The sequence below is a fragment of the Lissotriton helveticus genome, chromosome 7 (genome assembly GCF_964261635.1).
Source record: "Lissotriton helveticus chromosome 7, aLisHel1.1, whole genome shotgun sequence".
NCBI classification, from domain to species: Eukaryota; Metazoa; Chordata; class Amphibia; order Caudata; family Salamandridae; genus Lissotriton; species Lissotriton helveticus.
This window is the reverse complement of record NC_136068.1, coordinates 578400353-578415868: the sequence shown is the minus strand read 5'-3', so window position 1 is coordinate 578415868 and position 15516 is coordinate 578400353. Positions and strand designations below refer to the sequence as shown.

At 45.3% G+C, this 15516-nt stretch overlaps 1 protein-coding gene and 1 long non-coding RNA gene across 9 annotated transcripts in view; both read left to right on the top strand.

Moving 5' to 3' along the window:
• Window positions 1–15516, top strand: part of LOC144768773 (uncharacterized) — a 9320023-nt gene that overhangs the window by 4398848 nt on the left and 4905659 nt on the right. The gene's annotated exons all lie outside the window — the stretch shown is intronic.
• LOC144768775 (uncharacterized) lies at window positions 10663–15115 on the top strand. Its single transcript, XR_013598628.1, has 2 exons — window positions 10663–10984; window positions 14768–15115. It is a non-coding gene; the product is annotated as an uncharacterized LOC144768775 (long non-coding RNA).

Here is a 15516-nt window from a genome sequence, read left to right as displayed (position 1 = left end):
CATACGCATGTAAAATAAAGCGACTGGCAAAGCTACTAACCAGTCCACACCCTTGTCTTTACAGACTTTTGCTATACGGATTTTCAGAGTCTGATTATGCCTTTCGACTAGTCCAGCTGCTTCTGGATGGCGTACACAATGGAACTTCCACTGGTACCCTAACAAAAGGGAAACGTGTTTCATGAGTTCGGATGAGAATGGCTGGCCGTTATCAGAATATACGACTCTAGGGAGTCCATATCTAGGGAAGAATTCACGAACCAACTGCTTGGCAGTGGTCGCGGCTGTGTAATCTGGGACTGGATATGCTTCTGTCCACCTGGACAAGGCGCATACAACTACAAGGACATACTTGAAACCTCGACATCGCTCCATTTGAATATAATCCATCTGGAGGACCTCAAAAGGGTGGTCAGGGGGCTGGAAACCACCTTGTTCCACCGGGACACTTTTACCTGGATTAAACTGACAACATATCATACAGGTACGGACTTTCTGCTTGGCTGCAGCTCGTAAATGCTTGTTGAACCAAATGTTCTGGATACTGTCTAACATAGCTTTTTCTCCTAAATGTGCTGGACTATGTGCGGTATTGATAATGACTTGAACCATAGAATCGGGGAGAAACCATGTGGCTCTACCCTTCGTTAACCATCCTTGATCTGTCTGGACCCCTCCTTGTACAGACCATTTCTTGATTTCATCGGGAGTAGCATGTGACTGTATATCTATGACATCTTGAGTAGGGTCCTTAACTGTCATGCATGTAGTCAGATCTGGAATATGTGTCTGATTAACTGGAATGTCTGGAGTCTGTGCTGTAAGCTTGGCTGTGCGGTCTGCTAAATCATTACCTTGGGAAATAATGTCAGTAACTTTCGTATGTGCTTTGCACTTCATGATAGCAATAGATGTCGGTAAATGTATGGCATCTAACAGGGCTTGAATAAGGATACCATGCTGAATCTTGGTTCCATGAGAAGTCATAAAACCTCTCTCCTGCCAGAGCACTCCGAAGTCGTGTACAACTCCGAATGCGTAACGTGAATCTGTGTAAACATTAACCTTCAGGTTTTTGGCATGTATACAGGCTTGTGTCAGAGCGACTAGCTCTGCTGCTTGAGCGGACAGAGTATCAATACGGTGTGTTTCAATAACTTCAGTGTCAGTAGTCACTGCATACGCGGCGACTAGTTCTCCTGTACTAGTTCTCATACATGAACCATCCACATAAAGTGTCAGGTCAGGATCTGGTAACGGAATATCTGTCAGGTCTTGTCTTGGCTTTGTCGTAATGTTAACTACTTCCACACAATCATGTGTGTCTGGATTTGAACTAACTGATGGTAACAGTGTAGCAGGATTCAAGACGTTGCAGCGTCTAATTTCTATGTGTGGCTGGAACAGTGTCAATTCATAACCTGTTAAACGTGCAATTGTCAAGTGCTGAGTTTGTGTTCGGTTTAAAAGAACTTCTACTGAATGTGGGACCTGTACTGTCAGGGAATGTCCTAAAACTATGGAATCACTTTGTCTGATAGCTAGTGCTGTGGCTGCAACTGACTTGAGGCACGCAGGCAACGCCTGGGCGACTGGATCTAATGTGCTCGAAAAATAAGCACAGGGCTTGTATTGACCTGCTTGATCTTGTGTGAGAACAGATAATGCTGTACCTTCGCGTTCTGTAACGAAAAGTGTAAAAGGCTTACTGTAGTTCGGTGTAGCTAGGACTGGAGCTTGACATAGGGCTTTCTTTAACTCGTTGAAACTAAGTGTATGGTCAGATGTCCAAGGGAGGACAGTCGATACGGCTGCCTCCTGTGTCGTTAACTGTATCAATGGCTTGGCTAGGAATGCATACTGGGGAATCCATTGTCTACAATAAGAAGTAAGGCCGATAAAGGCACGTACCTCCTTCTGGGTTCTGGGCTGGGGAAGACTCGCTATTAACTGGATACGGTCGGGTGTCAACTGCCTACCCCTCTTGGACAGCAAGTGTCCTAAGTATACCACTTGCTGGACACAGAATTGAAGCTTCGAAGGTGACACCTTGTGCCCCATCTCGGCTAGAAAATACAGAACTGTAAGTGATGCACGCTCGCAGTCACGTTCAGAACGGGCTGTGATCAGTAGATCATCGACATACTGGAGCAGGGCAGTGTCAGTTGGCATGTGAATGTTGTCTAGTTGTCTCTTGAGTGCTTGACTGTAAATACTAGGGCTTTCTGTGAAACCTTGAGGAGCGCGTGTAAACATATAGCTCCTTCCATTTAAACAGAATCCGAAAAGAAACTGGCTGTCTGGATGAATTGGAACACTAAAAAATGCATTCTTGAGGTCAATAACAGTGAAAAACATGGCTTCGGAATCAATGGCTGTTAACAGGGAAGAAATGTCTGGGACAACTGGGTACTGAGGAATAATACATTTATTAAGTTCTCGTAAATCAATCACTAATCGATATACTGGGGGTGCATTCGGATCAGTACGTTTCATGACAGGAATGATCGGAGAATTACATACATTGGAGTCAGTTTCTACAACTACTCCTTGAGCCATGAGCTCGTCAATTATTTTGGATAAGGCTGCTACAGCCTCAGATGGCAATCTGTACTGCCTGATTCGTGGTAACACTACACCTGGCTTGAGAGTCACACGATAGGGTGTGATTTGCATGTAACCTACATCAGTTGGACCTTGCGCCCATAAATGCTGCGGAACATTAGACAATCTTGAATCAAAATCTCGTAATACATAGTGACCCTTAAAGTCACGTAGGAACAGACGTATTCCCTCTGGGGAACAACAAATAACTGCACCTAATTCTTTCAGTGTCTTAATGCCTAGTAGATTTTCTGGACATGACTTAGTAAGTAACAGATCAGTAGTACGGGACAATGGACCTACTTCTAGAGTAACTGGCTTAGATATTTCATTAACTATGGGTTTTCCTGAAAATCCAAGGGAAACATTTCTTGAGCCTGAGAGCGGAGCCCCTGGAACTTCGGCATGACTAATTGTGGTCCTACTTGCCCCTGTATCGATCAAAAACTTTCTGTCTTTCCCTAATACTTGACTATGAACATAGGGACCTTCTTGGTCTACAGGTATCTCGATGAGAGGCAAGCCTACCTCCCTCTCTAGGCTGTTTCATGAATATGACTGGTACTCTGGATACTCGGACTGTGCATACTGGTACATCTGCGATGTAACGTGCTGTGTTGCAGCAATAGGCTGCGGTACTGTAACTGTCTGTTGTGCATTCTGTGACTGAGGAGTCTGTGAAACTTGTTCTTGTCTTGGCGGACGTGGTCTTTCTTTAGTCTTACCAGTAGCTATGTTGTGTTTCAGAACTGCACACTCGTTTATAAAATGACCTGGCTGTTTACAATAATTGCAGTTCCCTTTAACGGGAGCCGCAGGATGACTGGCTTGATTCGGACCCCTCTTCTGACTGTCTTGAGGAATAGATTGTGCAACTAGCACTTTCATTTTCGTGTCTTTCATACGTTTTCTTTCGTGTTCTTGCTCTTCTCTGATTCTATTCTGGTGATACTGGAGCATCTGGAGCATCTGGGACGGAGTATTTGCTTGCCAGGTGCTTTCGACTTTCAAAACTCGGTTTTTAATCTGTGGACTTGAATTCTCGACTAATTTGGTAACGAAAAGATGAGGGTATGACTCACTACTTGTCTTGAGACCACTGTTAATACTGAAACATTTCTCAAATCTAGAATAAAAATCACTAATGTCTTCATCTTGTTTCTGTTTACAGGCTGAGATTGCATCCCAGTCTTCTTTCCTAGTTGTCAATAATCTGGGTAAAACTTGAATCAATAATTCTGGTAATTCTTTACATTTATCTCCAAGACCGGTACCTGGTACTCGTGCCTTGTCTTCAGCTTCTAGAGCTGCCCAATCGATCTTTTTCTCTCCCACCTCCCATTCTTTTTCCTTTAACTTTTCATACACCCCTGCGGGTAGCAGGACCTTTAACATTTTAATGACATCTGGGTAAGTGTATTCTCCCATACGGAGCATGTCTTTTAATTCTCTATGGAACCCTGCTGGATCTTTGTCATGACAGGGAATTAATTTCTTCATTTCAAGGAGTTCCATCTTTGATATCGGAGTGTATACAAACACTCGTTGCATTTCGCCACCCGCCCCTTGGACTGGGTGGACTTCTCGTAGCGGATTCTGTCTGTCTATATAGAATAGTTTACTTTCTGGGGGTGAGACATGAACAAAATGCGGGTTCAGGAACGTTCTATACTTGTGGCGCTGTTCTAGAATGACACTAATTAAATCGGTACCTAGACCTCTCCATCTGTACTGGAGTAACTCGTTCAGGATATCGTGTAACGGGCCTTTATCAGAATGTTGACCCTCATACAGGGTAATGAGGTGCTGGATCATATACATACCCACCAGTCGTTGCTCGGCTGGGGGCAGTTTCAGAAACATTTGTGCCACTATTTCGTCTGGAAAAGTGGTAGAATCAGTAATCCATCGGACTGCTGATCGGGCTAGTTCTTGTTCGTGCATGGTACTTAATTCGCTATAACCGACTCGTGATTTCAGAATGTGATCGGTAGCTTGAAATACTTGTTCTAGAGAACGAGGCTCTCGTTCTGGATGATGAAAAATAGACTTAGGTTCTGGACGTAAATGGTGATCTGGAAATCTGGATTTTCCTACATACGCTATTCTGGCGGGATTCTCGTCTTCCTCTTCAGGATCATAGATACTTTCTTTCTCGCTTACTTGTGCTGCTTTACGCTGTTCGTGTAACCTTATTATTTCTTTACGAATCTTCTTGTACATACTTTCCATGGCACTAATGGTCTTGTGCTTACCCTCGGCTATATTATCACTCCACCTTGTTAGGATTCTCATTTCGGCGGGATCTTTAGACGGGTAATCTTGTTCTCTTACTAGACAATTGATCAGGAACTTTAATATCATGAGCTGAATCTCGGCTTTCCTTTGAGACATAATCTCGCCAATACTTTCTGGATCATCCCCTGTACGGATGAAACGATATATTCTGTCTAGATCTTCTTTCATATTGGGTAAGGTGACTAGATACTCGGTCACCCTTCTTACGCGTACGGAATATAAAACCATATTATACTCGCCTGGGACTGTGTCATAGACACATTCGGCAAGGGCCTGTCTGATTTCTGTAACAGACTTATTATTTTTAGGAGTACGCTGTGATGCTTGAGCATGTAATTCGAGTGCTGACAAACGATTGTGTGGTGGCGGGGTTTGAGGAGGACCTCCTCCTGCGGCCCCTAGACTAGAATCGTCGACTGACATTCTTCGTGCTTGCAGGGTCGGTAATTGTAACGTGGGCTGAACTTGTATGGCTGGCTGACCCGGGGGTACCGTAACAGGTACTCCGGTGTCTGGAGGAACGGGAAGTGCCTGATTTACGGGGACAGGCGGAGTGCGAACTGGATTTGCATATTCTGGAACTGTGTCGTCCAAATAGGACGAAATAAAAATATCAGCTGCGGTCGGTTTGTGACGTAGCTTGGTCGGAACTAATGGTGGCGGGAAGTTACTGGATGCCTCTGAGGTCGCTTTTGGCAAGCCTTCGGCAAGAAGAGGATACATACCCTTAATAAGGGCATGCCTCTGTCTGTCTGACTGTTCGGCTTTGACTTGTTCACCTATCTCGATTAATTCTCTTTCTTGAGCTCGTTCTTGGGATTCTCTACTTAACTCTGACTTTCTGACTTCCTTTTCCGTTCTTCTATGCGCTTCTTTACGCCATAACTCGATGGCATCTTTCTGTGACTGTCTGGCTTTCTTTTTCCATAATGCTTCTTCTACTCGCATGATACATTCGGCATCCCATGTACCCGATACGGGCCATTTATACTTTTCTTCTAACTGTTTGGTATACTCTACCCATAAATCTAGATACAATATGGCGCTTATGCCATGTTTCTGATACATAAAGTGACCTGGACTGTCCCTAGGCGGAACAGGAACTGCTGCTTCTAGCAGACCCTTTCTAGTTTTTAACTGACGTAACTTGGAAAAGAGCGGCATTCTAAACTTGAATCGGAACACAATACAATACACGAAAAACAATAACAATTTAGGAAAACAATTCAGGCATACCACGACATTGAAAATACATTAAACAACATTATAAATAACAGTTCGAACAGAATACTACCTGAAAATACTGAAAACAGAAACAGAACAGAATTCTCGAGAACGGAACAGACTAGAGTTACTGGATGCACTGCTGTAACAGTACGGAACATACCGGTCCCATAAAGGAACACATCAAGACCCGTATCCACCTAGGTGAACACTTCGTTTGTGGGCTTGGGTACCACCAACCCACGGACCAGAGTCAATTTAGACTGACCCTGTCTAGACACTACCCCAGCAATGGTACTCACCGGGCAGCACGGAACGGAAGGCCTCGGACGGGACTGGACTACGACGACGAACTTCGGACTTCGGACTTCAGTTACGGGTGGACCTCCGGATACCTCGGACCTTGGACTCTCGGCTTGGGCTCTGGTCGGGACTCGCCGCGTTCCTCCACCGTCTCGTTCGGATGCTGGACCGCCTCCTCCGTCTCCTCCGTGGGCCTGAGGGATACTTGAAGCAGAAATATCTGCACTTGGCCAATATGGTTCCGTCACGACTGCAGAGGGTCAGGGGGTCGGCGTGGCTTCACCGACGCGTGGGGAAAGGGCAAGTCCCTATTCGGGCGCCATTATGTGGTAAATAAATAAATAATACCCTATTTTTGGATGAATGAATGAATAACAGATAGCTCAATAAATAAGAGTCAAGATTCGAGGTAGTAGGAGTTTCTGCAGGTTTATTACAGCATAAGGACAGGATCAGGACAACCTGCATAGGGTGACCCAGCAGCTGCTGGGGCTAGGTCTGGGATGAGCGCGCTAACATTTAATAACATAACATTGACTTATATACATAGCGCAAACACATAGCATTACATTGCAGTAGGCGTAGCAGTGGGTGGAGTAGAAGGCGTGACGCGTAGCAGTCGCGAGAGATAACAGTAATAAGAGGTGTAACTGGGAGTTTACTTAGACATGTGATGCAAACGTAACAGAATATGTCATGAATGGGCGGACACATTGGAGGGGGCTACCTAAGGAGCCGGGACCTCTAACCTAATGGTGCGCGAAAACTAGCAATGACGTGTTACTAGGAGAAGCTGGGGGCTACGAACTCTGTGCTAGGAGCAGAGACTAGAGTCTGGAGGGTCGGAGCGACATGTACCTAAACCCTATCTGGTATCTAATGTTTAGGGAACATGTTGATATAAACTAGAAGTCACGAGGGGAAAAGCTAACCTGATTCTAAGACTGGACCATGCATTATTCTACATGTAGTGCGTGAAGAATATTAAATGACTATTAAATACAGTATTTCTCTAACATGGAGACGAAAAGGCTAGACAATGACGGAAACTATTGATGCAGTTCAGTAGCTTAGGAATGCAGAGGAGGAGGACTGAACTGATAGCAGGAACTATAACATACTTTTGGCAGACTCAGAGGCAGAGCCGGGGTGCACCGGGCACTGCGAGGCAGGAAGTAAGTGAAGGGTCGAGGATACAGGTGGGGGCTGTATCGCTCCTCAGCGAGGCTTTCAGGAGACAGGAGCTGAAAACTGTGGTCCGGGCCCTTTGAGGCCTGGAAACGGGGACTTTATAATTGAATAACGTGCACACTGGGAAACGTGGCAACATTACTTACATAGGCCTGATATTCGTAGTATTCACGAGGACTAGAAACTAACATACTAGAGGTGGGCACAACTGTCTTTAAGCGTCTTTAGTCAGAAATGGGGAATAACATATGCATATTGATCATGCACACATAACATATGATGGATGAGGCGTAGGGACACAGAACATGGCAAAATTTACTTTTCCACACGCCTCCCTTGGATGCTGGGGGATTGTATGCCCGTAAGTTGGCTTTGTCATATCTCTGGCTCCTGCTCCTTCTCTCTCTCTCAGCACATTTGTATGGTGTCCGGTTAACGGCTCTTTTCCGCTCTTCTCTCTCCCTCTCCATCTGCCATTTCTTTTCTCATGCCTTTGACCTGGTGACGTTTACATCCTATGTTTCCACAGTTTATGGGAAATACCAATGACTGTCGTTGCTGCTGTCCTTATCACTTTCTTCTGTGCCCTTTTCGTGGCTCTCATAATTTATTGTTTAGTCTGTCATCATTATGCTGAAGACTGTACTCCTGTCTAACGTCAGAGCTTGCTACATGGTGCCGACAGGCTTTCTCCTCTTGCTCCGTGCGTGGCTCTTGACCTCTGACATTGCGGCTGATCTCTGACAGAATTCTTTACATGTGCTTTTTCACTCTACGTTTTAGTTCCTGGTCCGGATACCCTCCTCACCTGGCCGGTGACGGCGTCCATCTGCAAGTTCCCTGCACGCAGTGACTCCCTGGTGCCAAGCAACACCTAGCTGATGGTGTACCAAGGAGGGCAACTTACTGCACCCCTCTGTCTTGCCAGCAGAAAGTCCCCAGCCAATGGAAGTGGAGGACTGTCACTGCTACTTCCCATTGACTGGAGCAGAGGTCGGTACGCTTTGCCAGATTCAACATCCACTGGTGAGTTTTTGATTGGAGATTTACATCCTCCAGGTTGGGTTGTAGCAGGTAGCCAACCATTTTAGGGTTGTGGCGGTTTTGCTCCCCAGGTACAGGTGGTTGCGGTAGTACCACCTCTGTGGTTGCACGCAGTTCATGTGCAAGAACGATATCGTACATTTTGTAGCCAGCTAAGCTGCTCTTCTGCTGTTGCAACAAGTTTTACTAAGGTCGACAGATATTAACTTTTAATGAGCTAGGATTCTGGTCCAGCTAACTCCCCTCATAATAGGGGCTGGCCAAATATATCTGCTTTCATGAACTCCCAGTTGGGTCATGTTCACTCACAGCAGCGCCGCTGGCAACCTTCAGCTGGACGACCAAAGCGGTCTCCAGTTGTGTCTAGGGATGCTCCTAGCCACAAAGAGGAGGGTGTGTCAGTTGTTCTATTATCTTTAATAGTGGGTTTCACTGCATTTTTCTATTGTGTCATTGTCATATGCCTCTTATACATTGTGGTTAAATACTGTTAGGATTGTAGAATATTCTCAGTACTTGTCAGATTATCATTTTATTTGGGTATTGTGACGCTAACTGACTGACATTTGATGCTGCTACCTCTCTGACAATGAACTTAGCACCCCTCAAATACCTATTACTACCAACAAATGCCTCTTAATATTACCACCCACTTACAATGGACTGCACAATGGACTGCCTGGCAGACTTATTAATGTTTGCCTTATACAGTTCAATACCTCCTATTTGCGTTTTGCTCCTTATGACCTTTAAAATACCAATAATATTATTCCTCTTACCCGTGTTACTCTTCTGGGATTAGGGTAATTACTCTGCACATATTCGCAACACACAGACACAGACAGCCCTTCCGCGCAGGGACGCCAGAGTTTGCTTTTATACTGCATGTGTTTGCCTGAACTGCACGAGGAGTTCACCACTTCTGCACTGTTTATTTGAATAACTGTACCTCCTGGCACCATTCATACGGTCTTCAATTCTGTCTAACCGCCCCTCCTGCCCACTTATGGGATAACAGGAGATTGCAAGGAGACGGAACTACTAATCTTTCTTCTAAATACTTTCCTGCCACCCTTCATCTGCTATTGCGACAGCTGGAGCATGGCTGAAAAGCACATGATAACGTTCATTTTCCCACTGTGTTCATAGTATAGCGCGAAACCCCACCCATCTGTCTGGTGTTTCTGAACTATCAATGAACAGCAAGGAAGGTTAACGCTTGCACTTCGCACACTTCCTCACTCTCATTTCTCACAATGGGAAACACTCTCTATAAAAGTAATTTAGACAGCAGTCCGCCAGCTCCCCAAAAAGACTCCCCAGCATACAATGTGGCCCTACGCCGAGGACTGAGTTCCATACTATTTATACATAAATGGAATGACCAGACAGCTAGGAGACCGGACTTACAATTTCTGCGTCAGGGGAAGCACGACATAAATACGTTGTTTTATTTTAGACAAATACTGAAAATAAAAGGCAAAAAGATAAGGCAGGCGAGTGGGAATCGTTTTTTCAGTGGGACCTGGTCCTGCGCAACATGCGTGCAACTAATGATGTAAAGTTGAAAGTTTACAAGGAATTGTTAGAGGTTAGGAATAAGATGTTAAATGAAATAAGTAAGCAGAAAATAAATGAGAATTGGAGAAAAGTGCAAATGGATGTAGTAGGGGTATACCCATGCATCCCTGTTGAGAAAGAAAAGCAGGGAGATAAGGAAGACAAGGGAGAAGAGGACTCAGTACTAGAGGACCTTCTAAAGGGGCGAATAAGAGCCACAACAGTGTTGTAATCTTTCCTCTCTGTTAGACCTGCCTTCAATAAGGTAGTTTACCTGTTTTCCCTGCCATAGAGAGATTTGTTGTAATCTCCCTCTCTCCCCTGTCCCTTCTCCCCCTTGGTACCTTCATTCCCCCCCCCCCCCCTCCCTCCTTGGAACGTTCCGCTGGAGTCTGCCTTAGAATGTTGGCAAGCCTCTGGCAGACACGGAGAGCGGATTACTGAATAAAGACGTTTGTACTTACCACTGCTTCATCGTCTTCTTTACATCACTTGCGACGACCAGGCGCAGGTGGCCCATCAGTCATCTCCCCTTTCAGTGCTCTCTCCACCTCTTATTTCAAAGGTGCATTCCTGTTCGGTGCTTGCCTTTACTGTCGGACCTGCTTGGAGCAGTTCCCCGCTTCTGATACCATTTCTCAAGGAACATTAGTCTCCCCGCACCTGGATGAGCCTTCCATGCATTGCCGCTTTCATAAGGACATTCAAGGTTGGAATCTGGACTCTTTGGACAGGACTCGTCTGCGCTGCCATCCTCCAGGTACTTCTGTGGTGTGCAGCTCGTTGTGTTGGTGAATGTCTGTACCTCAATTGTGAGGCTGTGTCGGCCACAGAGGGGAGTCTGCCCAGTCCACTTGTGAGGTACCGAGGGGCTCCCTGAAGAACCGCACTGCTGTCCTCGGGCTCACGTTCCTTCGATGTTACTTTCCGCGTTTCTTGAGAAGTCCCTGCTTTCCTCACAGCTATTTGCCAGTCTGATGGACTCTTAAGTCTTTCCACAGTTTCGGTGGGTTGAGCCCTCACGGTGATATCGTCCCCGAGGAACTAATCTGTAACATTCCGGTCTCCAGTGGTAAAGCACCCCTGTTTTGCTTATCTGCCCCCGCCGGCTCCGGACCTCTGCATTGCTGTCAGGTGCCCTTCAGTCTTCAACCTTCTCGTCGTCGTGGCTTCCCTGAGGCACTTCTCTTCAAGTCCTTGCTGTCGACTTCACTGCCCAAACGCTCTAACGACCACAGAGGAACCTGATTCATCATCGTTGTACCTACCCGCAGGAGGAGACACGGAGTTCAGGATAGTTTCCGTGCTGCTGACCCAGGTTCCTGTTTCTGCGCACCTGTGCGTCCTGAGGTAAATTAATTCCTCTTGAGGCAGTGCATCCTCGTCAACTTCAAGTGCCACGTCGTCGCTCTTGGGTATTGGGCTTCGCTCGTCACAAACTACTTCTGCAGTTCCCCTGCCTGCTGAGGAAAACCCGAAGTGCTGTACAGTTTGGTTTCTGACTACCTGACTTCCCTGCCACCTCACTGTTGCTTCAGCCAGCTCCTCCCTTCTCACTTACCTCCTTGCCAAACTTTGTGACACGTTCCCTGTGGTACCCTCCCCCACCCTCAGACTTGTATTGCGAGCGCACCAGTGCATGGTGTCTCGCACATCTCTTTTCTTTCCCTCTGGGTGTGCACTCCATCTTCGCTGACGCACTTACCTGTTCATGTATTCCAACGCTCCAAGTGCATAAGATATTGGTCTTTGTATCGGCTATTGCCAGAGTTCACATCGTGATTTGACTGTTTTTTCTCCTCAGCGGCTGCTGTGTGTTCTTCCTTGGTGATAATCACCTAATCTTTGTCATCCAGGCTTTTAGTGCATGTCGCAATTGTTATTCGTCCCCCATTTCAACTTCATTTATCTAGCATATTACTTACTTACAGTGTATTATTGCATTTATATTGTATGACATTCGTCCCTCATTTCTACTTCAGTTATCTAGCATTATTACTTACTTACAGTGTATTTTTGCATTTATATTGTATGGCATTCGTCCCTCATTTCAACTTCAGTTATCTAGCATTATTACTTACTTACAGTGTATGATTGCATTTATATTGTAGGATGGTTTTACAGCATTACAGTAATAGTTTTCAGTGCTTCCAGTGCGTACCACTGCTCATTCCTCCCTCACTTCAGCATCAGTTATCTTGCTTCTTTCCTTCCACAGTGCGTCTTTGCAAGTGTATTTGTGGTACAGTAATAGCTTATTGCACCCGTCTTTACCATGGCTGTACAAGCAATGAGTCAACCACCTTCCTTTCTCAATGAGATTGGTGAACCGGAAATCCACTGGAAAGAGTGGATTAATTTGTTTGCTTCTTACTTGATCGCCATAAGTGGCGAAATATATTCTCCCGTCCGTAAACAGCACATACTATTGCATAACTTAGGTATTCAAGGTAGGAAGATAAATGATACCTTACCTGAACAAGATTTAGAAGAGGATGAGGATGATACAGATGTGTTTAGTGTTACCCTCTTGAAATTGGAAGCACATTTTGGTGACAGGGTAAATGTAGTCTTGGAGTGGCATACATTCTTTACTCGCGTCCAGGGTAAACAAGAATCCCTCACCAACTAGGTAGCAGCTCTCAGAGGTCTAACCAAATTATGTGATTTTGGTGCACTTAACGATTCCCCTTTATCAGGGACCAGTTAGTAAGGTGCACCAACAACTCTCGCATACAAGAAAAACTTCTGGCAAAAAATCTCACTCTCAAAGAGGCTGTTAGCATAGCAGTATCTATAGAGCGCACGTCCAAGTGTATCATGGAAATGAAAACACCCAAGGAGATAATTGCCAATGTTATCGACACCGGTAGTGTACACGACAGGTTCAGTGAAAATACAGTACTTAAGGTCAGACCCATAGGAGTCAACGTTGATGTACCGGCCAGAGAATCTGTGTGTTTAAAATGCTACGGATGTGGAAGCAGCAACCACCTTGCAAACAGTGTTCGCTGTACTGTCCACAATGAGACATGTAAAAAATGCAATAAGAAGGGGCGCTTTGCTAGAGTGTGCAAAGATGGTGAGAACAATCAGGTGAGAGTGGATTGTAGTGGAGGGGATCCGTCCCTCAAATATGTATTTCTAGTAAGAAGTGCCGAAGGCAGTACCCCTCCAGAATCTCCTTCATATCCCAGTTTTCCCAAACATCCAAAATGGACCATCTATTGGAACAATAAGCCTCAAGTAATGTTTGCTGATTCGTGTTCCCCTTTTACTTTATTTAATCTAGATCATATTAGTAACTTGTTTGACATCACCAGTCTTGAAGTGTTAGAACCTGACATTTCTCCAGTAGGATACGCTTTAGGATGATAACTATGCTCATAAGTTTCAAAGGGAGAACCACGTTTGGTAAAGTGTACATTGTAAGTAGAGGGGCCAGTCTGTTGGGCTGGCATCATCAGAAGGAATTAGGGATCATACTGGAACCAAATAATATCGACCAGGTGCACATTGTGGAGGGTAATGAGAGAACCAACAAGAGTTACAATGAGTATTCAGAATTGTGCTCCGGAAAGAGCCACGGGGTTGGCAGTATCAAGCAATTTGCGAAGAATGTCCCGTGTACTAACAGCATTGTACTACCTAGCGAAGAAAACAACAGCAATGCTCCTTGTGCTGCCAGCATTGTGCCACTGGGTGAGGAAAGCAGCAAATCTGTCCATCCCTTCAAAGCACTTGTTGAAGGTGAGATACAAGATCAGGGATCTACTACAACAGAAAAAGAATGGAATACGTGTAGGTTGTGTGCTATGAACGATTACATTTTTACAGTGCGGAGAGTTCCGGTATCCCCAGTAGCAGTACCAAGCATACCATGGTGCAAGTTGGCCATGGACATAATCGGCCCTATGGACCACTTGGGAGTCCAAAAGAAATTCATGATGGTACTCATCGATTACGCCTCCAACATGATCAAGTACAAGTTTGTGCCATGCACCACGACAAGCATCCTCATTACATTTTTAAGAGACTCTTTCACCTGAGAAGGTGTGCCGGAAACCATTGTCATGGACAATGATGTCCATTGCTCTTCTAGTGAGATAAAACATTTCTTAAATGAGCTGGGCATCAAGCAGGAGAAAACTGCTCTCCATCATCCCAAGGCCAACGGCTTCATTGCAAAGATAATTCACAAGATTAAAGAACACATTCAATTAGCGGTTGTCAACAGTCATGATGTGGAAACATCCTTAAAAGAATATCTTTGTTCATACCACACCACTCCCACTTCAGTAACCAGGATCTCTCCTTTTCCTATATCAGGGGAAGACAACCAAGCAAAATTACACTCCACTGTGGTCGGGGGGAGGGAAGTTAATTGTACAAATCACTTGATGAGCCTGCTTGCATGTAGTTCATATTGACTTGCTCTTTCTCAGTGGGGATAGCTTTGTGTAAGTTGGTCTACATGTTCTCAAGTCTCTATTTCACCCTCTGTTCTGTTTGATTTGTGTTCTCTCCTGCATTTTTGTTTCAGGTCTTCAGCTCGTCGTATTGGTCATTTTGATTCCTACAAGCAAGAAAGGGAATCCACGTGTTAGCCCTTGCCGTAGGGAGATGTGTTGTGATATTCCCTCTCAGTGTTATCAGGCATGTTGTTTTATATCTCCAATTTAGCATGTTGCTCTGTTAGACCTGCCTTCAATTAGGTAGTTTACCTGTTTTCCCTACCATAGGGAGATGTGTTGTAATCTCCCTCTCTCTACTGTCCCTTCTCCCCCTTGGTACCTTCTCCCCCCCCCTCCTTGGAATGTTCTGCTGGAGTCTGCCTTAGAATGTTGGCAGACATGTAGAGCAGATGACTGAATAAAGAGGTTCGTACTTACCACTGCTTCAGTGTCTTCTTTACATCACAGTCTCACCCTCTGCTCCCGTGGAGAAACCCCCTGAGCTAACTCAACAACAAAAGACAGATGCTGTAGCTTTAACACACCGGCTTCTAAACCACGAGGCTGCCAAGATAGACTTGGACGCCGTCCAATACATTAATGTTCTGCAGCTAATGAGGACAAAAGCTGCAGGCTCAATGCGCACAAAAAGACATAACGCAACCAAAACGAATAGACCCCGCATGGCTACAACAATTCAACGACACGTCAGCAGACAACTATATGTCATTAAGCCAGTGGCAGTACTTGGTATGGGACGTTTGTACATACACACTGCAGACAGTCCATGACATTGCACTACTAGAACAGGCTCCAGCAGGGACCAACCAGCCTCCAC